The following is a 24,701-nucleotide window of genomic DNA, read 5'->3' on the forward strand; positions in this document are numbered from 1 at the left end:
AATGGGGCAATCAATATAACCCTGGCTCGATCTTCCCTTATCTTCCTGACTACCAAGGGTAATAGGCCTAGTGGAGGAAATGCGTATGCCAGCTGAAAATCCCAATTGATCAGGAAAGCGTCTACGGCTAGAGGATTTTCCCTGGGACTTAGGGAACAGAATTTTGTTGTCTTCCGGTTGTCCCTGGTAGCAAATAGATCTACATCTGGATGTCCCCATTTGTGGACAATCTGATCGAACACGCAATTGTTTAGGGACCACTCCCCTTGTCTCAAGGTGTTGCGGCTTAGAAAGTCCGCTTTGACGTTTTCCTTTCCTCTTATGTGCAGTGCGGATAGGGATAAAAAGTGATTCTCTGCTGTCTGGAACAGACGATCCGCCACTCTCATCAGTGACTCGGAATGAGTTCCACCCTGATGATTTATGTATGCGACCGTCACCCGGTTGTCCGAAAGGATCTTGACATGATGACCCTGCAGATATGAGAGGAATTTTTTTTTACTGAAAGCTCTACTGCCATCAATTCTTTCTGGTTGGAGGAGGCTGATATTAGGGAAGGGGGCCATAGACCCTGAACCATCATGTCATCCATGTGAGCTCCCTAACCCGCAGGGCTAGCATCAGTAGTTACCACACGTGTTACCTGACACATCCAGGGAACCCCCGCCGATAAGTTTTCACTGACTAGCCACCACCTAAGAGATGAGAGTGCTTTTGGACCTAAAGTAACCTGACTCTGCAGGGACCCCTGTAAGATTTTGTCATTAACCAGCACCTCAGCTTGTAATGGTCTGGTGTGGAATTGGGCCCAATGGACAGCGGGAATGCAGGAAGTTAAGGAACCCAATACAGACATAGCCTGTCTAAGGGTCATGGATGGTTTGTCAATTGCCTTAGACACCTGTTGCTGAATATGTAAAGATTTGTCGAGTGGAAGACAACATTGTTGTGTTTCTGAGTTTAATGATAGTCCTAAGAATCTTTGTATTTTTTGAGGCTGTAAACGGGATTTCTCATAATTTATGATCCACCCCAGACGCTCCAGTCTGGATGTGGCTGTTTCTAGCTGGGACAGGCAATGGTCTGCTGAGCTCCCTACTATAAGGAAGTCATCCAAGTAGGGAATGATCAGGATGTCGGACTCTCGCAAGTGCGCCATAACCTCAGCCACTAGCTTTGTGAACACTCTAGGAGCTGCTGATAAGCCAAAGGGGAGCGCTCTGAACTGGAAATGGTGAATGCTACCCTCCATTGACACCGCTACTCAGGAATTTTTGGAAATCTTCATGTATTGGAACATGATAGTATGCATCTTTAAGATCTACAACTACCATAAAACAGTGATTAAACAATATCTTTATTGCTGAATTAACCGTTTCCATTTTGAAGGATTCATTAACCAGGAATTCATTAAGACGCTTTAGATTAATGATCGTTCTAAACGATCCATCTTACTTTTTGATCAGAAAAAGCGGAGAATAAAATCCCCTTCCTTTTTCTGAATCTGGAATTTCCACCAATACATTCTTGGCGCATAAGTTCATGACTTCAGCCTCTAGGGCTGCTTGCTCCAGGGGGGAGGAACGATAAGGGGTTACTTTGAATTTATCCCGAGGCCAATGATTGAAGTCCAGCTTAAGACCTTCAGTAACAATGCCTCTGACCCATCTACTGTTCGTTATGTCAAGCCATGCTGAGGAGAATGCTGACAGTCTGCCCCCCACAGGGATTGCTAGTCATTGGTCTGGTTTTTTCTGATCCTTTGAGGAACGGCGAAACATATATCCCGTACCTCTACCGCGTCTGTCTTCCCATCTGAAACTCTCTCTAGTGGGAGAGGACCCGCGTTTCTTCCCACGACCAAATCTTCTTCGACTGAAGGGTCGGCGGTAGGATGCCGAGTACAGACTTGGGAACTTCTTTTTATCATCGCTTGCCTTTTCCAGTAACTCGTCCAGCATTGGACCGAAGAGATACTGTCCCTCGCACGGAATGGCGCAGAGCTTAGTTCTGGACTGGATGTCCCCTGACCAGCACTTTAACCATAGGGCCCTGCGAGCCGCGTTAAATAGACCTGCTGCTCTGGCCGCCATTCTGACAGAGTCCACAGAAGCATCCGATAGGAAGGCTGCAGCATTCTGAATTGTCGGAAGCGTTTTCAAAATAGAATCTCTGGATGCGCCATCCTTCAGCTGAGACTCTAATTGATCTAGCCAGACCATTAATGATCTGGCTGTGCATGTTGTGGCCACTGCTGGTCTGAGGGATCCAGCCGCCATCTCCCAGGTACCTTTAAGAAAGATATCCGCCTTTCTGTCTAGGGGATCTTTGAGGGACCCCATATCCTCAAAGGGTAATGAGGCTTTCTTTGACGCCTTTGCTACGGCCGCGTCCAACCTCGGAGCTTTATCCCATGTCTCCACCACCGGATCATCAAAGGGATACCTTCGTTTTAAAGCTGGCGGTAAGGCCCCCTTTTTTTCAGGTTTTTTCCATTCACGGAGTATCAATTCTTTGATCTTCTCATTTACCGGAAAAGACCTATGTTTCTTACGATCTAACCCACTAAACATTAACTCTTGTTTGGAGGGCTGTGATTTGGGTTCCTCTATACCCATCGTGCCCCTAACTGATTTGACTACCTTGTCAATCTTATCTAAGGGTAGACAAAATCGTCCAGACTCTTCATCTGATGAAGAGGAGAAAGGACTAGAGAGATAAATATTTTCTTCTCTTTCCTCTTCTGATGAATTAGAGTCCACAGGGGTCCTATGCTTCAGGCCTTCCGCTTGGGATAGGGATCGTAATGACTCCCTTACTTCCAGCCGGATCATTTCTTTTAAATTTGCCGTACTCACGGACTCTTCTGCTACCTGGGGGAGGACAATATAGGTGATAACTACTATCTGACCTAAGGTCACTTCCACCCAACCACTCCTGTAGACCTCACCGTCTGTTGTATACAGGGGGCACATAACTTTTTAGTACAGGAGTCGGGTAAGGGGACTCCACAGAGGGCACACTCCTTATGCTTGGATTTTTCCGTACTTTTCTTCCCCTGGAAAGATAAAGTATAAGGGGCCCGCGTCACAGAGTGAACTTTCACGTAGATCACTTACCCGTGCGCCCAAGTCAAATACCGGAATCCGAGGGGGTTCTTTCCTAGATGAAGCTCTGGATCCCTGTTCGGATGAGCTTTTCCGACTAGGTTGGTCGCCTCTATCCTTTTTGGGCTTCTGACGCGTCTCGTCTGCTGCTGCTCACCACCACTCTCCATGACGGATTACGACCAAAAGCATGGTTCTGAAATTGTGACCTGCTTATATCCCCCTTGGATCCGGTCAGCAGATAGGCCAGCGCTATCCCTATTGGTTCCTGGACACAGCCAGGAGGGCAGAGGGCTGTATGATGAACCGGCGCTCAGATGCGATGGGCGCCGCCATTTTGGAACGCCCGCGCATGCACAGACGCCCGGCGACCCGGAAGCGGCTACCAGACTCCGCCCCCCCCACGTCACCGCACCTGGAAACGCTCCAGCACACGCTGAGAGCGGTGCAGGACGCCGGGGACGGATCGGCAGCGCTCCGGAGCTCGCCCACACATCGGAGCCCGGCACCCGCAGCCATGCCGCACCGCTGCACCACCAATGGGAATACTTACCTGCGCCGACGCTGATGGATGCAGGAAATCCTCCGGACTCCGCTCCCTGCTGCGAACACCACCGACGTGCAATCCAGCAAGGACCACCGTGGTGTCTCCAGGGATCTCCGCACCGGGCCGAGGTAGGAGACCCCCCCGCTACCGTAATCGGCCGGCCGGCCTGGGCTCCTTCGTCTGTAGGCACCCGTCCCCTCAGGAACAGGAAACCAACTGAGGCAAGGGAGAGGTACCGCCCTTTTGTATCTGTAGGTTTCCTGTTCCTAATGGGCGGATCCCCTCTCTCTCTGTCGTGCTGTCATGGGAGTCCGAGTAAATACAACTTGAATATGGGAACAGATAAGTCCCAGTTCAGACTAGATTGACAAGGAATCGCAGGAGCGGTACTGGTGTAGACAACCAAGGAAACCACAGGTGCGGTCAAGCAGGAAGCCGCAGACGCAGTCAAGCATAGGACAATAACAAGGACAAGTACACACAGGACAGACAAGATAAAGTTCACAGTAGACCAATACCAGGACAGGTACAAGCAGGACAGACAGGACCAGATTCACAATTACTTACAATGAAGTAGCAAGTGTACACAAAAGATCACTAATGTAGTACAGAGACAACAGAATAAAGATACAGGGGTTGGGCAAAATAAAGGAAACACCTAACGTTTTGGCATCATAATCTTCGAGCATGTTATAAGCATGCAAACCGTGACATATGGTAATGTTTTGTAGTTGATTATTTGTGTTATGTGGTACGTGTATGTAAATTAACTGTTTGTTTTGCAAAATTGTAAGAACATTGATGAGAACCTGATACCAATGGCAGACCTCTCGGATTTTCAAAGAGGCCAAATTGTTGGTGCTCTTATGGCAGGCGGTAGTGTAACAGAAAATGCCCGAATGCTTGGCGTGTCAAGAGGTACTGTCTCCAGAGTAATGACTGCGTTTGAAAGAGAAGGAAAAACGTACGCAGCAAAGCACAGGTCCGGCCGAGAGTCAAAATTGACAGAGAGACCGTCGGACTCTAAAGCGAATTGTGAGAGAGGATCGCAAGACCATGGCTCCGAAAATCACTCCTGAGTTCAATGAACACCTACAGAACCCAGTTTCACGAAAACTTTTCGGCGGAAGCAGCACAAATCTGGATTCCACGGAAGAGCTGCAATTAGAAAACCGCTACTCTCAATGACAAATGTTTCCAAGCGTTTAGAGTGGTGTAGAAACCTCCAGAATTGGTCCCTCGAGCAGTGGAAACATGTGATATGCTCAGACGAATCATCATTTACCCTATTTCCGACCTCCGGCCGAGTGTACGTTTGGAGACAGCCGAAAGAAGCATTCCATCCAGACTGCCTTCTCCCAACCGTAAAACATGGCGGAGGTTCTGTGATGATCTGGGGTGCTATTTCGTGGAGATCCGCCGGGCCAATGATATCCCTTCATGGAAGAATTAACAGCCGAGATTATTTAGGCACTTTGGGCGACCAAGTGCATTCAATGGTTCAAGCACTGTTCCCGGTGGGGAACGCCATCTTTCAGGATGATAATGCACCAATTCTTACAGCTAGAATCTTTAAAGCATGGCACGAGGATCATTTTAATGAAGTTGAGCTTCTCATCTGGCCCCCACAATCCCCAGACCTCAACATTATTGAGCATTTATGGTCGATTTTAGAGATTCAAGTTAGATGTCGATTTACGCCGCCATTGTTGCTCAAAGAACTGGAGGGTGTTTTAACTCAGAATGGGCTAAAATTCCTTTGGAAACAATTCACACCTTGTATGAATCCATACCTCGGAGAATTGAGGCTGTAATCGCCGCAAAAGGTGGACATACACCATATTAAACTAACTTTTGTTGATGTTTCCAGGTGTTTCCATTATTTTGTCCAACCCCTGTAGGTGCTCTTTCAGAAACTGCAGGGGGGTTTTTTGTTTTTTTAGGTAATTGTCAGTACAGACACTGCGGGTCTTTAGAAAGAGAAGCAGGTTGAGACACTGCAAGTTTAAGGAATAGGAGCAGGGACAGACAACAGGGTAGGGAAAGTTCCAGGCTTGGATACAAACAGGTTAAAGGATAGGTACTACCGTAATTCAGACAAGGACGGACACAAGTACAGGTTCAGGACTCAGGCCTGGGTACACAGCCCCAAGGGTTGCAGAAACAGGTACAGGCAAGATCAGACACATGACAGGCTCTGGCAACACAATAGTTGAACACAGACAGACAGCATGTTGCGCAGGCATCTTCCCATTGGTGGAGGTTCCTTAAAGGGACTGTCACTTGAATTTGGAGGGAACACTTTTCAGCCAAAGAGGCGGGGTTTTCGGGTGTTTGATTCACCCTTTCCTTACCCGCTGGCTGCATGCTGGCTGCAATATTGGATTGAAGTTCATTCTCTGTCCTCCATAGTACACGCCTGCACAAGGTAAGATTGCCTTTTGCAGGCATGTACTACGGAGGTCAGAGAATGAACTTCAATCCAATATTGCAGCCAGCGGGTAAGGAAAGGGTGAATCAAACACCCGAAAACCCCACCTCTATGGCTGAAAATTGTTCCATCCAAATTCAGGTGACAGAGTCCCTTTAAGTACCAAGTGCCTCTTAGCAATAGGCTGGGGACACATTAGGAATGCGCAAACTGTATCTTAAAAGGGAACCTGTCACCCCCAAAATCTATGGTGAGGTAAGCCCACCGGCATCAGGGGCTTATCTACAGCATTCTGGAATGCTGTAGATAAGCCCCTGATGTTACATAAAAGAGGAGAAAAAGACGATAGATTATACTCACCCAGGGGCGGTCCTGCTGCGGTCCGGGTCCGATGGGTGTCTCAGGTCTGGTCCGGGGCCTCCCATCTTCATTCCATGACGTCCTCTTCTGGTCTTCACGCCGCAGCTGCGGCTGTCCTGTTGAGGGCAGAGCAAAGTACAGCAGTGCGCAGGCGCCGGGACAGGTCAAAGAGGCACGGCGCCTGCGCACTGAAGTAACATAGTAACATAGTTAGTAAGGCCGGTAAAAGACATTTGTCCATCCAGTTCAGCCTATATTCCATCATAATAAATCCCCAGATCTACATCCTTCTACAGAACCTAATAATTGTATGATACAATATTGTTCTGCTCCAGGAAGACATCCAGGCCTCTCTTGAACCCCTCGACTGAGTTCGCCATCACCACCTCCTCAGGCAAGCAATTCCAGATTCTCACTGCCCTAACAGTAAAGAATCCTCTTCTATGTTGGTGGAAAAACCTACTCTCTTCCAGACGCAAAGAATGCCCCCTTGTGCCCGTCACCTTCCTTGGTATAAACAGATCCTCAGCGAGATATTTGTATTGTCCCCTTATATACTTATACATGGTTATTAGATCGCCCCTCAGTCGTCTTTTTTCTAGACTAAATAATCCTAATTTCGCTAATCTATCTGGGTATTGTAGTTCTCCCATCCCCTTTATTAATTTTGTTGCCCTCCTTTGTACTCTCTCTAGTTCCATTATATCCTTCCTGAGCACCGGTGCCCAAAACTGGACACAGTACTCCATGTGCGGTCTAACTAGGGATTTGTACAGAGGCAGTATAATGCTCTCATCATGTGTATCCAGACCTCTTTTAATGCACCCCATGATCCTGTTTGCCTTGGCAGCTGCTGCCTGGCACTGGCTCTGGTACTTTGCTCTGCCCACAACAGGGCAGACAAAGTACGCCTGCGCCGCATCCGCAATGTGAAGACCAGAAGAGGACGTCATCGTAAGAAGATGGTAGGCCCCGGACCGGACCTGAGACACCCATCGGACCCGTACCGCAGTGGGACCGCCCCTGGGTGAGTATAATCTAACCTCTTTTTCTCCTCTTTTAGGTAACATTAGGGGCTTATCTGCAGCATTCCAGAATGCTGTAGATAAGCCCCTGATGCCGGTGGGCTTACCTCACCATCGATTTTGGGGGTGACAGGTTCCCTTTAAGAATCAGGGAGGGCAGGTGCGGCCACCCTAAGCACACAGCCAGGAAGTATGCACAGGGCACAGAGCTCACTGCATGGCCTCGAGTGGTGAGTCGGTGTATCTGCCTGGTGTAGCATGGCAAGCCATGCAGTGATAACGGCAGGGATGCTACAATAACAGAGTATCACCGCTCATGCCTAGTAAGCAACCCTACTTTTAATTAATTATTTTCTTTCCCCTTTTTGCCTATGGCTATTTGGCTTTCTCAATAAGGTGGTTTCTTGAGGTGGATTGAATGTGTATTTCAGACTGAGTACTGCTTTGTATACTGGATTTATCTGATGCTCCCACCTTTTTCCTCCTTGTTTGACTGGTATGTATGGAATTTAATGGTAATCATTTTTAAGTGAATCTTTCAATAAAGGATTTTTTCATTCCAAGTGTGGTTTAGGCTATGTGCACACGTTGCGGATTCCATTGCAGATTTTTCTGCGCAGATTCTGCAAAATCTGCAGGTAAAACGCAGGGCGTTTTACCTGCAGATTTTGCAGAATCCGCGCAGAAAAACTTGGATTTTGTGTGGTTTTTATGCGGAATTCGCCTGCGTTTTTACACCTGCGGATTCCAATTATGGATCAGGTGTAAAACACTGCAGAATTCGCACAAAGAATTGACATGCTTCAGATAATAAACAGCATTTCTGCGCTGAATTTTCCGCAGCATGTGCACTGCGGATTTGGTTTTCCATACGTGTACATAGTACTGTACAACGCATGGAAAACTGCTGCGGATCCGCAGGGCCGGATCCGCAGCCAAATCCACAACGTGTGCACATACCCCTACCTTATGGTCCTCTCTCTGCTCTGCTGTTCTGTTCACCATGTTTGCAGTACTGCACCGTCTGATTGTAGTCAGTCTCTGCAGCTTATTGAAGGGGACGATAAACTCTAGGGCCAGACCCAAACAATGATTATGGGCTATATGAATGGTTTTCGTTGGTGCTTACAAAGCTGCACTTTTCTGTGGATCGCTTGTTACCGTGTGGCCAGCTGAACTTTACTTCACTACTATTGTTGGCTACCTGCATACTTTTCACCGCAGTGCACAAAAAATGGCAATTCTGGAATCTGTTTTCATCTTGCTCAATCCATAATCTCCCTCTGTACCCCATAACTCATACTCCCCCAATAACCTACCCCTATAATCTATGCCATAGGTAAAGGACTGAGATTAGGCGCATCCTCAGCATTTATTACAGGGTAGACAGAGAAGAACTTTCATCCTCAGATCCACAGTGAAGTAGGCACCCGGGGGGGGTGGCGGTCTGGTGGGGATCGCTTCACATCCAGGTCATGAACGGGGGTGCTGGGCAGCTGAGCCCTGTGTAAGGCCAATCTTTCAATGTTTTCCATCCAGGAGCACTAGAGGTGATGGTAGGGAGATTAGAACAGGGGAGAAGAATGTGGGGGAGAGGAAGGCGAAGACAGACAGGGAGAGGAGGAAGGCGAAGACAGACAGGGAGAGGAGGAAGGCGAAGACAGACAGGGAGAGGAGGAAGGCGAAGACAGACAGGGAGAGGAGGAAGGCGAAGACAGACAGGGAGAGGAGGAAGGCGAAGACAGACAGGGAGAGGAGGAAGGCGAAGACAGACAGGGAGAGGAGGAAGGCGAAGACAGACAGGGAGAGGAGGAAGGCGAAGACAGACAGGGAGAGGAGGAAGGCGAAGACAGACAGGGAGAGGAGGAAGGCGAAGACAGACAGGGAGAGGAGGAAGGCGAAGACAGACAGAGAGAGGAGGTGGTCTGCCGACACCAGCACTGTCCAGTCCAGGGACTTACCAGCACTTCAGTGACCTGAAAAACGTGTGCCTGGTACTGGGTCACGTCTCGGATATTGCGGCTCAGTCTTTCCAGCTCCATATTCATCTCCTGTATGGCCTCCTCAAAATCTGAGTAGCAAAACTACAACAATGAGAGAAGTGCTGTGTACCCCGCCCCTGCAATATACCCCACCCACCACTTAACCAACATACCCAGTCCCTAATATACCCCGCCCACCAGTTAACTACTGTTCCTCGTCCCTCCTTTTAATCCACGGACCCCACCACTCCACCCCATACACCATATTCTGTACCTCCTCACCAAAGTACCTCAACCCTATTCCTTACCACTGTAGTACCTGTCCTAACTACAGTATAATAGCCCATACCACAACATCCTCCTGGTGACGGGGCCTGGGGGTGGCGGGGTAGGGACTGTCAAATGGCTGTGAGGTGGCAGGGCCAGGGTTGTGGGTCGAGATTAAGAGGGGGTTAAGCTGCGGGTGGGGGGAGGGGGATGTCGAGATTGGGGGTAATAGACAGGATGTGCACTCAGCAATTTGTGGGGGTGCTGGCCGAACTGGATGGATCCAAGTAGTCAGACAGAAGATAGTCAGCTGCACTCACAGAAACTTTGCAAATAGTGTCTTTTATTATACAAGAAACAGTTCTGCACCACAGCTTAGCACACACTGCACTTTTCACCCAGCTCCCCGGACATCTCTCCATATACCCTCCTCTTGAACAGCATAACATTCTCTAAAAAGCTCACGAGGCAGCCACCCTACATTTTCTGTATCACCAAATCTAGCAATGTTTGACAAAAAACGATCACCTATTGCACACTTTGGTGTATGACTATTTCTTGTACAATAAAATACACTACTTGCAAAGTGGGGCTGACTATCCTCTATCTGAGCTTAGGGGGGGGGGGTGTCAGGCCAGGGGTATCGGGATGTCGGGCCAGTGGTTTAGGGATTGCAGGCTGTCTGGATGAGGGAGGGTTATCGGGATGATGTTATAGGGATCGGGGGGGTTTAGGGTGGGGGAGGGGTGTTGGGCCAGGATTAACAGATCGCAGTAAGTTGGGATCGGGGAGGGGCGTTGGGCCAGTCAAGAGTGGTGATCCGGGGCCTTCGAGATGGGAGAGGGTCGTTGGGCCAGAGGTGTCAGGATGGGGATGGTAAAGGGAGTCTGGCCAGTTATGTTGGGATGGGGAGGGGCGTGGGGCAAGAGGTGTAAGGAACAGAAGTGTTGGGATGGCAGAGGGGTGTCAGGATGGAGAGGTATCATTATAATTTGTAAAGCGCTGCGGAATATGTTGGCGCTATATAAATAAAATTATTATTATTATTATTATCAGGATGGGGGACAGCTGTGGGGCCAGGGGTGTCGGGAAAAAAGAGGGGCGTGGTGATCCAGGGATATCAGTGAGAGGGGCATTGGGCCAGAGGTGTCAAGAAGGGAGGGGCATCGGCCAGTGGTGTGGTGTCTGGATGGAGAAGGGGCGTCAGACTAGCTGTTTTGGGATGGGGAAGAAGTGTTGGGATGAGGGAGGGGCATGGGGCCCAAGTTGTCGGAATGGAGAGTGAGAAGCGTGGGGATCGGGGGGGCATCGAGATGGGGGAGGGGAGTCGGGCCAGCGGTTTTGGAACGGGAGAGAGGTGTCGGGATGGGGGATAGGCGTCAGGGCAGGGGTGTCAGGATGGAGGAGGGAAGGTAGGCCAGCGGTGTTCGGACAGGGGGATGGTGTCAAGCCAGGGGTGTCGGGATTGAGGATGTCGAGAGAGCATCAGGATGGGAGAAGGGGGTTGGGAACAGAGGGGTGTCGGGATGGGAGGAGAGGCTTTAGACCAGGGTGTCTGGATGGGGCCAGCAGTGTTGGGATGGGAAGAGTACGCGTGGGGATCAGGGGGCGTCGGGATGAAGGAAGGGTGTTGGACCAGCGGTGTTGGGATGAAAGAGTTGCGTTGTTTCAGGGGTGTTCTGGGTTGAGGAGAGGAGACGTACCAGGTGTGTTAGGATGGGAGAGGGGAGTCAGGCCAGGGGTGTTGAGATTGGGAAGGGGTGTTTGTCCAGCGATGTTGGGATGGCTGAGGGGCGTTGGGTCAGGGGCGTTGAGCCAGCGGTGCTGGCATGGGACAGCGGGTCAGGGGTATCCAGATGGGGAGGGGAATTGGGCCACGGGAATCGGGATGGGGGGGAAGGGCATGGGGCCAGAGGTGTCGGGATGGGGAAGGAGTCACACTAGCAGTGCTAGGATGGGGCAGGGGCATTGGGCCAGCAGTGTTGGAATGGAGGAGTGGTGTCAGACCAGGGGTAACAGGATGGAGAAGGGGAGTCGGGCCAGCGGTGTTGGGATGGGGCAGCGGCACCAGGTCAGCAGTGTTGAGATGGGGAGTCGGGCCAGCGGTGTTGGGATGGGGGAGGGGCGTCGGGCCAGGGGCGTCGGAATGGGGCGTCCGTGCCAGAGGTGACGGAATGGAAAAGAAAAGTCGGACCAGGGATGTCAGGATGGGGGAGGGCAGTTGGGCTAGCAGTGTTGGGATGGAGGAGTGGTATCGGACCAGGTGTGTTGGGATAGGGGAGGGGAGTTGCGATGGGGGAGGGAGGTGAGGATCAGGGGCGTCGAGAAGAAAGGGAGTGGTTGTGAACAGGGGGCTGGGATGAGGGAGTGGTGTCGGGCTAGGAATGCCTGGATGGGGAAGAGGTGTTGGGCCAGGAGTATCAGGATGGGGGAGAGGCGTTAGGCCAGCAGTGTCGGGATGAGAGGGGTGTCGTGTTGGTTCAGGGGTCTTGCGGATGTGGGAGGGGAGTCGGTCAGGGGTGTCGGGATGGGCGAGGGGTGTTTGGCCAGTGATGTTGGAATGACTGAGGTGCGTCGGGTCAGGGGCGTTGAGCCGATGGTGCTGGCATGGGGTGTTGGATCAGGGGTGTCAGGATGGGGAAGGGGAGTTGGGCCGAGGGTGTCGGGATGGCTAAAAGGCGTTGAGCCAGCGGTGCTGGCATGGGGGAGTAGTGTCAGGTCAGGGGTGTCAGGATGGATGAGGGGTCTGGGGATCAGGGGGCGTCGGAATGTAGGAAGGGCGTAGGGCAAGCGGTGCCGAATTGGGGCGTTGGGCCAGCGGGATGGGGGGTGTCAGGATGGGGTAGGGGAGTCAGGATAGCGGTATTGAGATGGGGCAGAGGCGTTGGGCCAGCAGTGTTGGGATGGAGGAGTAGTGTCGGTCAGGGGTGATGGAATGGAGAAGGGGAACTGGGTCAGCGGTGTCTAGATGGGGGCTGGCAAAGGGGTGTTAAAGTCGGGGGAGTCAGGCAAGCGGCATTGGGATCGGGGCAGGGGAGTTTGGGGCCAGTAGTGTTGGAATGGGGGAGTGGGGGCCTGCGGTTTTGGGATGGGGAGGGCTGTCGGGACCAGCGGTGTTAGAATGTGGAGAGTCGGGCCAGTGCTGTTGGGATGGGGAGAGTCGGGCCAGTGCTGTTGGGATGGGCAGAGTCAGGCCACCGGTGTTGGGATGGGGAGAGTCGGGATGGGGAAGGGGGATGGGTAAGGGGCGTTGAGGCAGCGGTGCTGGCATGGGGGAGCAGTGTCGGGTCAGGGGTGTCAGGATGGATGAGGGGTCTGTGGTTAAGGGGTGTCGGAATATAGGAAGGGCGTAGGGCAAGCGTTCGTTGCCGAATTGGGGCATTGAGCCAGCAGTTTCGGGATGGGGTGTCAGGATGCGGTAGGGTGAGTCCAGCTAGCAGTGTTGAGATGGGGCAGAGGCATTGGGCCAGCAATGTTGAGATGGAGGAGTAGTGTCGGCCAGGGGTGACGGGATGGAGAAAGGGCACTGGGTCAGCAGTGTCTGGATGGGGGCTGGCAAAGGGGTGTCGAGATCGGGGGAGTCGGACCAGCGGTGATGGGACAGGGGATAGTCGAGCAAGCAGTGTTGGGATGGGGAGCTGGGGGCCAGGGGTGATGGGACGGGGGTGTCAGGCCAGCGGTCATGGGGGGGTAGTCGCACCAGCGGTGTAGGCATGAGGTGTTGGAATGGGGGAGGGGCGTCTGATGGAGAAAGTCACCAGTTGGGGGCGGGGTGCCTGATTAAGAGGGTCCCAAGTTCGGGGCGGGGCGCTGGAAGGGGCGTTAGCTGGAGAAGGTCCCTGGTTGGGGGCGGAGCATCGGAATTTCGGTTTTCTTCTTTTATCAGCATTGAGCCCTTTTTCACAACAGAAAACATGTCAGCACCACGCGCCTTGTCACATGACCAGCAGACCCTCACCACTAAATTCCTAAATTCCCTGCACGTTCAGGCTACCCCCCCCCCATCCTACTGAGACCGCCCATGTAAAAATCAGTAGTAAACCACGCCCTCCTGCAGTAATACGCGCAGTTCTCGGGTCACGCTCCCACAGCCCCCGCCCGTAGCCCAGCGCTCATCCCCGTCTCCTCACCTCTCACCGCGGCTCCGACTGCTGCCATATCTCCGAGTCCTCCTCATTTCGCGCTCAAATTAAACCCAGCAACGACCGAGAGTCATGTCCACCCTGCATCAGCCAATCAGTCGCTCTACATAACCGGGGCATCGGATTCTCGGCAGCCATTTTAACTGTGGGCACCAGAACTTAAAAATAAAATGGTGTAACCACAGCAACGTGTAATAGGACCACATAATACCCTATATTACATCCGATACCTCAGGACACGACGGGGAATTTATCATTATATCCGATATCTCAGGACACGGGGATTTATCATTATATCCGATATCTCAGGACACGGAGGATTTATCATTATATCCGATATCTCAGGACACGGGGATCTATCATTATATCCGATATCTCAGGACACGGGGGATTTATCATTATATCCGATATCTCAGGACACGGGGATCTATCATTATATCCGATATCTCAGGACACGGGGGATTTATCATTATATCCGATATCTCAGGACACGGGGGATTTATCATTATATCCGATATCTCAGGACACGGGGGATTTATCATTATATCCAATATCACAGGACACGGGGGATTTATCATTATATCCGATATCTCAGGACACGGGGGATTTATCATTATATCCGATATCTCAGGACACGAAGATCTATCATTATATCCAATATCTCAGGACACGGGGATCTATCATTATATCCGATATCTCAGGACACGGGGGATTTATCATTACTGTATATCCGATATCTCAGGACACGGGGGATCTATCATTATATCCGATATCTCAGGACACGAGGATTTATCATTATATCCGATATCTCAGGACACGGGGATCTATCATTATATCCGATATCTCAGGACACGGGGGATTTATCATTACTGTATATCCGATATCTCAGGACACGGGGGATTTATCATTATATCCGATATCACAGGACACGAGGATTTATCATTATATCCGATATCTCAGGACACGGGGATTTATCGTTATATCCGATATCACAGGACACGGGGATTTATTATATCCGATATCTCAGGACACGGGGATCTATCATTATATCCGATATTTCAGGACACGGGGATTTATCATTATATCCGATATCTCAGGACACGGGGATCTATCATTATATCCGATATCTCAGGACACGGGGGATTTATCGTTATATCCGATATCACAGGACACGGGGATCTATCATTATATCCGATATCTCAGGACACGGGGGATTTATCATTATATCCGATATCTCAGGACACGGGGGATTTATCATTATATCCGATATCTCAGGACACGGGGATTTATCATTATATCCGATATCACAGGACACGGGGGATTTATCATTATATCCGATATCTCAGGACACGGGGGATTTATCATTATATCCGATATCTCAGGACACGGGGATTTATCATTATATCCGATATCTCAGGACACGGGGGATTTATCATTATATCCGATATCTCAGGACACGGGGGATTTATCATTATATCCGATATCTCAGGACACGGGGGATTTATCATTATATCCGATATCTCAGGACACGGGGATTTATCATTATATCCGATATCTCAGGACACGGGGGATTTTACATTATATCCGATATCTCAGGACACGGGGATTTATCGTTATATCCGATATCTCAGGACACGGGGGATTTATCATTATATCCCGATATCTCAGGACACGGGGGATTTATCATTACATCCGATATCTCAGGACACGGGGGATTTATCATTATATCCCGATATCTCAGGACACGGGGGATTTATCATTATATCCGATATCTCAGGACACGGGGGATTTATCATTATATCCGATATCTCAGGACACGGGGGATTTATCATTATATCCGATATCTCAGGACATGGGGGATTTATCATTATATCCGATATCTCAGGACACGGGGGATTTATCATTATATCCAATATCTCAGGACACGGGGATTTATCGTTATATCCGATATCTCAGGACACGGGGGATTTATCATTATATCCCGATATCTCAGGACACGGGGGATTTATCATTATATCCGATATCTCAGGACACGGGGGATTTATCATTATATCCGATATCTCAGGACACGGGGATTTATCGTTATATCCGATATCTCAGGACACGGGGGATTTATCGTTATATCCGATATCTCAGGACACGGGGATCTATCATTATATCCGAAATCTCAGGACACGGGGATCTATCATTATATCCGATATCTCAGGACACGGGGGATCTATCATTATATCCGATATCTCAGGACACGGGGATCTATTATTATATCCGATATCTCAGGACACGTGGGATCTATCATTATATCCGATATCTCAGGACACGGGGATCTATCATTATATCCGATATCTCAGGACACGGGGGATCTATCATTATATCCGATATCTCAGGACACGGGGATCTATCATTATATCCGATATCTCAGGACACGGGGATCTATCATTATATCCGATATCTCAGGACACGGGGATTTATCGTTATATCCGATATCACAGGACACGGGGATCTATCATTATGTCCGATATCTCAGGACACGGAGGATTTATCATTATATCCGATATCTCAGGACACGGGGGATTTATCGTTATATCCGATATCACAGGACACGGGGATCTATCATTATATCCGATATCTCAGGACACGGGGGATTTATCATTATATCCGATATCACAGGACACGGGGATTTATCATTATATCCGATATCTCAGGACACGGGGATTTATCGTTATATACGATATCACAGGACACGGGGATCTATCATTATGTCCGATATCTCAGGACACGGAGGATTTATCATTATATCCCGATATCTCAGGACACGGGGGATTTATCATTATATCCGATATCACAGGACACGGGGATTTATCATTATATCCGATATCTCAGGACACGGAGGATTTATCATTATATCCGATATCTCAGGACACGGGGATCTATCATTATATCCGATATCTCAGGACACGGGGGATTTATCATTATATCCGATATCTCAGGACACGGGGGATTTATCATTATATCCAATATCACAGGACACGGGGGATTTATCATTATATCCGATATCTCAGGACACGGGGATCTATCATTATATCCAATATCTCAGGACACGGGGATCTATCATTATGTCCGATATCTCAGGACACGGAGGATTTATCATTATATCCCGATATCTCAGGACACGGGGGATTTATCATTATATCCGATATCACAGGACACGGGGATTTATCATTATATCCGATATCTCAGGACACGGAGGATTTATCATTATATCCGATATCTCAGGACACGGGGATCTATCATTATATCCCAATATCAAAGGGTAAGGGGGATTTATCATTATATCCGATATCTCAGGACACGGGGATCTATCATTATATCCGATATCTCAGGACACGGGGATCTATCATTATATCCGATATCTCAGGACACGGGGGATTTATCATTACTGTATATCCGATATCTCAGGACACGGGGGATCTATCATTATATCCGATATCTCAGGACACGGGGGATTTATCATAATATCCGATATCACAGGACACTGGGATTTATCATTATATCCGATATCTCAGGACACGGGGATTTATCGTTATATACAATATCACAGGACACGGGGATCTATCATTATGTCCGATATCTCAGGACACGGAGGATTTATCATTAAATCCGATATCTCAGGACACGGGGATTTATCGTTATATCCGATATCTCAGGACACGGGGGATTTATCGTTATATCCGATATCTCAGGACACGGGGAATTTATCATTATATCCGATATCACAGGACACGGGGATTTATCATTATATCCGATATCTCAGGACACGGGGATCTATCATTATATCCCAATATCACAGGACACGGGGATCTATCATTATATCCGATATCTCAGGACACGGGGATTTATCGTTATATCCAATATCTCAGGACACGGGGGATTTATCATTATATCCCGATATCTCAGGACACGGGGGATTTATCATTACATCCGATATCTCAGGACACGGGGGATTTATCATTATATCCGATATCTCAGGACACGGGGATCTATCATTATATCCGATATCTCAGGACACGGGGGATTTATCATTATATCCGATATCTCAGGACACAGGGATTTATCAATATATCCGATATCACAGGACACGGGGTATTTACCATTATATCCGATATCTCAGGACACGGAGGATTTATCGTTATATCCGATATCACAGGACACGGGGGACTTATCATTATATCCGATATCTCAGGACACGGGGATCTATCATTATATCCGATATCTCAGGACACGGGGATTTATCATTATATCAGATATCTCAGGACACGGGGATCTATCATTATATCCGATATCTCAGGACACGGGGATCTATCATTATATCCGATATCTCAGGACATGGGGGATTTATCGTTATATCCGATATCACAGGACACGGGGATCTATCATTATATCCGATATCTCAGGACACTGGGAATTTATCATTATATCCGATATCACAGGACACGGGGGATTTATCATTATATCCGATATCTCAGGACACGGGGGATTTATCATTATATCCGATATCACAGGACACGGGGGATTTATCATTATATCCGATATCTCAGGACACGGGGGATCTAACATTATATCCGATATCTCAGGACACGGGGATTTATCGTTATATCCGATATCACAGGACACGGGGATCTATCATTATGTCCGATATCTCAGGACACGGAGGATTTATCATTATATCCGATATCTCAGGACACGGGGGATTTATCGTGATATCCGATATCACAGGACACGGGGATCTATCATTATATCCGATATCTCAGGACACGGGGGATTTATCATTATATCCGATATCTCAGGACATGGGGGATTTATCATTATATCCGATATCACAGGACACGGGGATCTATCATTATGTCCGATATCTCAGGACACGGAGGATTTATCATTATATCCCGATATCTCAGGACACGGGGCATTTATCATTATATCCGATATCACAGGACACGGGGATTTATCATTATATCCGATATCTCAGGACACGGAGGATTTATCATTATATCCGATATCTCAGGACACGGGGATCTATCATTATATCCGATATCTCAGGACACGGGGGATTTATCATTATATCCGATATCTCAGGACACGGGGGATTTATCATTATATCCAATATCACAGGACACGGGGGATTTATCATGATATCCGATATCTCAGGACACGAAGATCTATCATTATATCCAATATCTCAGGACACGGGGATCTATCATTATATCCGATATCTCAGGACACGGGGGATTTATCATTACTGTATATCCGATATCTCAGGACACGGGGGATCTATCATTATATCCGATATCTCAGGACACGGGGGATTTATCATTATATCCGATATCACAGGACACGGGGATTTATCATTATATCCGATATCTCAGGACACGGGGATTTATCGTTATATCCGATATCACAGGACACGGGGATCTATCATTATGTCCGATATCTCAGGACACGGAGGATTTATCATTATATCCCGATATCTCAGGACACGGGGGATTTATCATTATATCCGATATCACAGGACACGGGGATTTATCATTATATCCGATATCTCAGGACACGGAGGATTTATCATTATATCCGATATCTCAGGACACGGGGATCTATCATTATATCCCAATATCACAGGACACGGGGGATTTATCATTATATCCGATATCTCAGGACACGGGGATCTATCATTATATCCGATATCTCAGGACACGGGGATCTATCATTATATCCGATATCTCAGGACACGGGGGATTTATCATTACTGTATATCCGATATCTCAGGACACGGGGGATCTATCATTATATCCGATATCTCAGGACACGGGGGATTTATCATTATATCCGATATCACAGGACACTGGGATTTATCATTATATCCGATATCTCAGGACACGGGGATTTATCGTTATATCCGATATCACAGGACACGGGGATCTATCATTATGTCCGATATCTCAGGACACGGAGGATTTATCATTATATCCCGATATCTCAGGACACGGGGGATTTATCATTATATCCGATATCACAGGACACGGGGATTTATCATTATATCCGATATCTCAGGACACGGGGATCTATCATTATATCCCAATATCACAGGACACGGGGGATTTATCATTATATCCGATATCTCAGGACACGGGGATTTATCATTACCGGTATATCCGATATCTCAGGACACGGGGGATTTATCATTATATCCGATATCTCAGGACACGGGGGATTTATCATTATATCCGATATCTCAGGACACGGGGATTTATCATTATATCCGATATCTCAGGACACGGGGGATTTATCATTATATCCGATATCTCAGGACACGGGGATTTATCGTTATATCCGATATCTCAGGACAGGGGGGATTTATCATTATATCCCGATATCTCAGGACACGGGGGATTTATCATTACATCCGATATCTCAGGACACGGGGGATTTATCATTATATCCGATATCTCAGGACACGGGGGATTTATCATTATATCCGATATCTCAGGACACGGGGGATTTATCATTATATCCGATATCACAGGACACGGGGGATTTATCATTATATCCGATATCTCAGGACACGGGGGATCTATCATTATATCCGATATCTCAGGACATGGGGATTTATCGTTATATCCGATATCACAGGACACGGGGATCTATCATTATCTCCGATATCTCAGGACACGGAGGATTTATCATTATATCCGATATCTCAGGACACGGGGGATTTATCGTTATATCCGATATCACAGGACACGGGGATCTATCATTATATCCGATATCTCAGGACACGGGGGATTTATCATTATATCCGATATCTCAGGACATGGGGGATTTATCATTATATCCGATATCACAGGACACGGGGATCTATCATTATGTCCGATATCTCAGGACACGGAGGATTTATCATTATATCCCGATATCTCAGGACACGCGGCATTTATCATTATATCCGATATCACAGGACACGGGGATTTATCATTATATCCGATATCTCAGGACACGGAGGATTTATCATTATATCCGATATCTCAGGACACGGGGATCTATCATTATATCCGATATCTCAGGACACGGGGGATTTATCATTATATCCGATATCTCAGGACACGGGGGATTTATCATTATATCCAATATCACAGGACACGGGGGATTTATCATTATATCCGATATCTCAGGACACGAAGATCTATCATTATATCCAATATCTCAGGACACAGGGATCTATCATTATATCCGATATCTCAGGACACGGGGGATTTATCATTACTGTATATCCGATATCTCAGGACACGGGGGATCTATCATTATATCCGATATCTCAGGACACGGGGGATTTATCATTATATCCGATATCACAGGACACGGGGATTTATCATTATATCCGATATCTCAGGACACAGGGATTTATCGTTATATCCGATATCACAGGACACGGGGATCTATCATTATGTCCGATATCTCAGGACACGGAGGATTTATCATTATATCCCGATATCTCAGGACACGGGGGATTTATCATTATATCCGATATCACAGGACACGGGGATTTATCATTATATCCGATATCTCAGGACACGGAGGATTTATCATTATATCCGATATCTCAGGACACGGGGATCTATCATTATATCCCAATATCACAGGACACGGGGGATTTATCATTATATCCGATATCTCAGGACACGGGGATCTATCATTATATCCGATATCTCAGGACACGGGGATCTATCATTATATCCGATATCTCAGGACACGGGGGATTTATCATTATATCCGATATCTCAGGACACGGGGATTTATCATTACCGGTATATCCGATATCTCAGGACACGGGGGATTTATCATTATATCCGATATCTCAGGACACGGGGGATTTATCATTATATCCGATATCTCAGGACACGGGGATTTATCATTATATCCGATATCTCAGGACACGGGGGATTTATCATTATATCCGATATCTCAGGACACGGGGATTTATCATTATATCCGATATCACAGGACACGGGGGATTTATCATTATATCCGATATCTCAGGACACGGGGGATTTATCATTATATCCGATATCTCAGGACACGGGGGATCTATCATTATATCCGATATCTCAGGACACGGGGATCTATCATTATATCCGATATCTCAGGACACGGGGATTTATCGTTATATCCGATATCACAGGACACGGGGATCTATCATTATGTCCGATATCTCAGGACACGGAGGATTTATCATTATATCCGATATCTCAGGACACGGGGGATTTATCGTTATATCCGATATCACAGGACACGGGGATCTATCATTATATCCGATATCTCAGGACACGGGGGATTTATCATTATATCCGATATCACAGGACACGGGGATTTATCATTATATCCGATATCTCAGGACACGGGGATCTATCATTATATCCGATATCTCAGGACACGGGGATCTATCATTATATCCGATATCTCAGGACACGGGGGATCTATCATTATATCCGATATCTCAGGACACGGGGATCTATCATTATATCCGATATCTCAGGACATGGGGGATCTATCATTATATCCGATATCTCAGGACACGGGGATCTATCATTATATCCGATATCTCAGGACACGGGGGATCTATCATTATATCCGATATCTCAGGACACGGGGATCTATCGGGGATCTATCATTATATCCGATATCTCAGGACACGGGGATCTATCATTATATCCGATATCTCAGGACACGGGGATCTATCATTATGTCCGATATCTCAGGACACGGAGGATTTATCATTATATCCGATATCTCAGGACACGGGGGATTTATCGTTATATCCGATATCACAGGACACGGGGATCTATCATTATATCCGATATCTCAGGACACGGGGGATTTATCATTATATCCGATATCACAGGACACGGGGATTTATCATTATATCCGATATCTCAGGACACGGGGATTTATCGTTATATCCGATATCACAGGACACGGGGATCTATCATTATGTCCGATATCTCAGGACACGGAGGATTTATCATTATATCCCGATATCTCAGGACACGGGGGATTTATCATTATATCCGATATCACAGGACACGGGGATTTATCATTATATCCGATATCTCAGGACACGGAGGATTTATCATTATATCCGATATCTCAGGACACGGGGATCTATCATTATATCCGATATCTCAGGACACGGGGGATTTATCATTATATCCGATATCTCAGGACACGGGGGATTTATCATTATATCCAATATCACAGGACACGGGGGATTTATCATTATATCCGATATCTCAGGACACGGGGATCTATCATTATATCCAATATCTCAGGACACGGGGATCTATCATTATATCCGATATCTCAGGACACGGGGGATTTATCATTACTGTATATCCGATATCTCAGGACACGGATATCTCAGGACACGGGTGATCTATCATTATGTCCGATATCTCAGGACACGGGGGATTTATCATTATATCCGATATCTCAGGACACGGGGGATTTATCATTATATCCGATATCTCAGGACACGGGGATTTATCGTTATAGCCGATATCTCAGGACACGGGGGATTTATCATTATGTCCCGATATCTCAGGACACGGGGGATTTATCATTATATCCGATATCTCAGGACACGGGGGATTTATCATTAAATCCGATATCTCAGGACACGGGGATTTATCGTTATATCCGATATCTCAGGACACGGGGGATTTATCGTTATATCCGATATCTCAGGACACGGGGATCTATCATTATATCCGATATCTCAGGACACGGGGATCTATCATTATATCCGATATCTCAGGACACGGGGGATCTATCATTATATCCGATATCTCAGGACACGGGGATCTATCATTATATCCGATATCTCAGGACACGGGGGATCTATCATTATATCCGATATCTCAGGACACGGGGATCTATCATTATATCCGATATCTCAGGACACGGGGGATCTATCATTATATCCGATATCTCAGGACACGGGGATCTACCATTATATCCGATATCTCAGGACACGGGGATCTATCATTATATCCGATATCTCAGGACACGGGGATTTATCGTTATATCCGATATCACAGGACACGGGGATCTATCATTATGTCCGATATCTCAGGACACGTAGGATTTATCATTATATCCGATATCTCAGGACACGGGGGATTTATCGTTATATCCGATATCACAGGACACGGGGATCTATCATTATATCCGATATCTCAGGACACGGGGGATTTATCATTATATCCGATATCACAGGACACGGGGATTTATCATTATATCCGATATCTCAGGACACGGGGATCTATCATTATATCCGATATCTCAGGACACGGGGATCTATCATTATATCCGATATCTCAGGACACGGGGGACCTATCATTATATCCGATATCTCAGGACACGGGGATCTATCATTATATCCGATATCTCAGGACACGGGGGATCTATCATTATATCCGATATCTCAGGACACGGGGATCTATCATTATATCCGATATCTCAGGACACGGGGGATCTATCATTATATCCGATATCTCAGGACACGGGGATCTATCATTATATCCGATATCTCAGGACACGGGGATCTATCATTATATCCCGATATCTCAGGACACGGGGGATTTATCATTATATCCAATATCACAGGACACGGGGGATTTATCATTATATCCGATATCTCAGGACACGTGGATCTATCATTATATCCAATATCTCAGGACACGGGGATCTATCATTATATCCCGATATCTCAGGACACGGGGGATTTATCATTATATCC

At 47.4% G+C, this 24,701-nt stretch overlaps 1 long non-coding RNA gene across 1 annotated transcript; it reads right to left on the minus strand.

Annotated features, from left to right (window-relative positions):
* Positions 1-8,823: 8,823 nt before the first annotated feature.
* On the minus strand, positions 8,824-13,982 carry LOC138657964 (uncharacterized). Its single transcript, XR_011317277.1, has 3 exons — positions 13,850-13,982; positions 9,432-9,541; positions 8,824-9,014 (listed from the first exon to the last, which is right to left on the minus strand). It is a non-coding gene; the product is annotated as an uncharacterized lncRNA (long non-coding RNA).
* Between the last annotated feature and the right edge of the window lie 10,719 nt (positions 13,983-24,701).

Source organism: Ranitomeya imitator, chromosome 1 (assembly GCF_032444005.1).
Source record: "Ranitomeya imitator isolate aRanImi1 chromosome 1, aRanImi1.pri, whole genome shotgun sequence".
Taxonomy (NCBI): domain Eukaryota; kingdom Metazoa; phylum Chordata; class Amphibia; order Anura; family Dendrobatidae; genus Ranitomeya; species Ranitomeya imitator.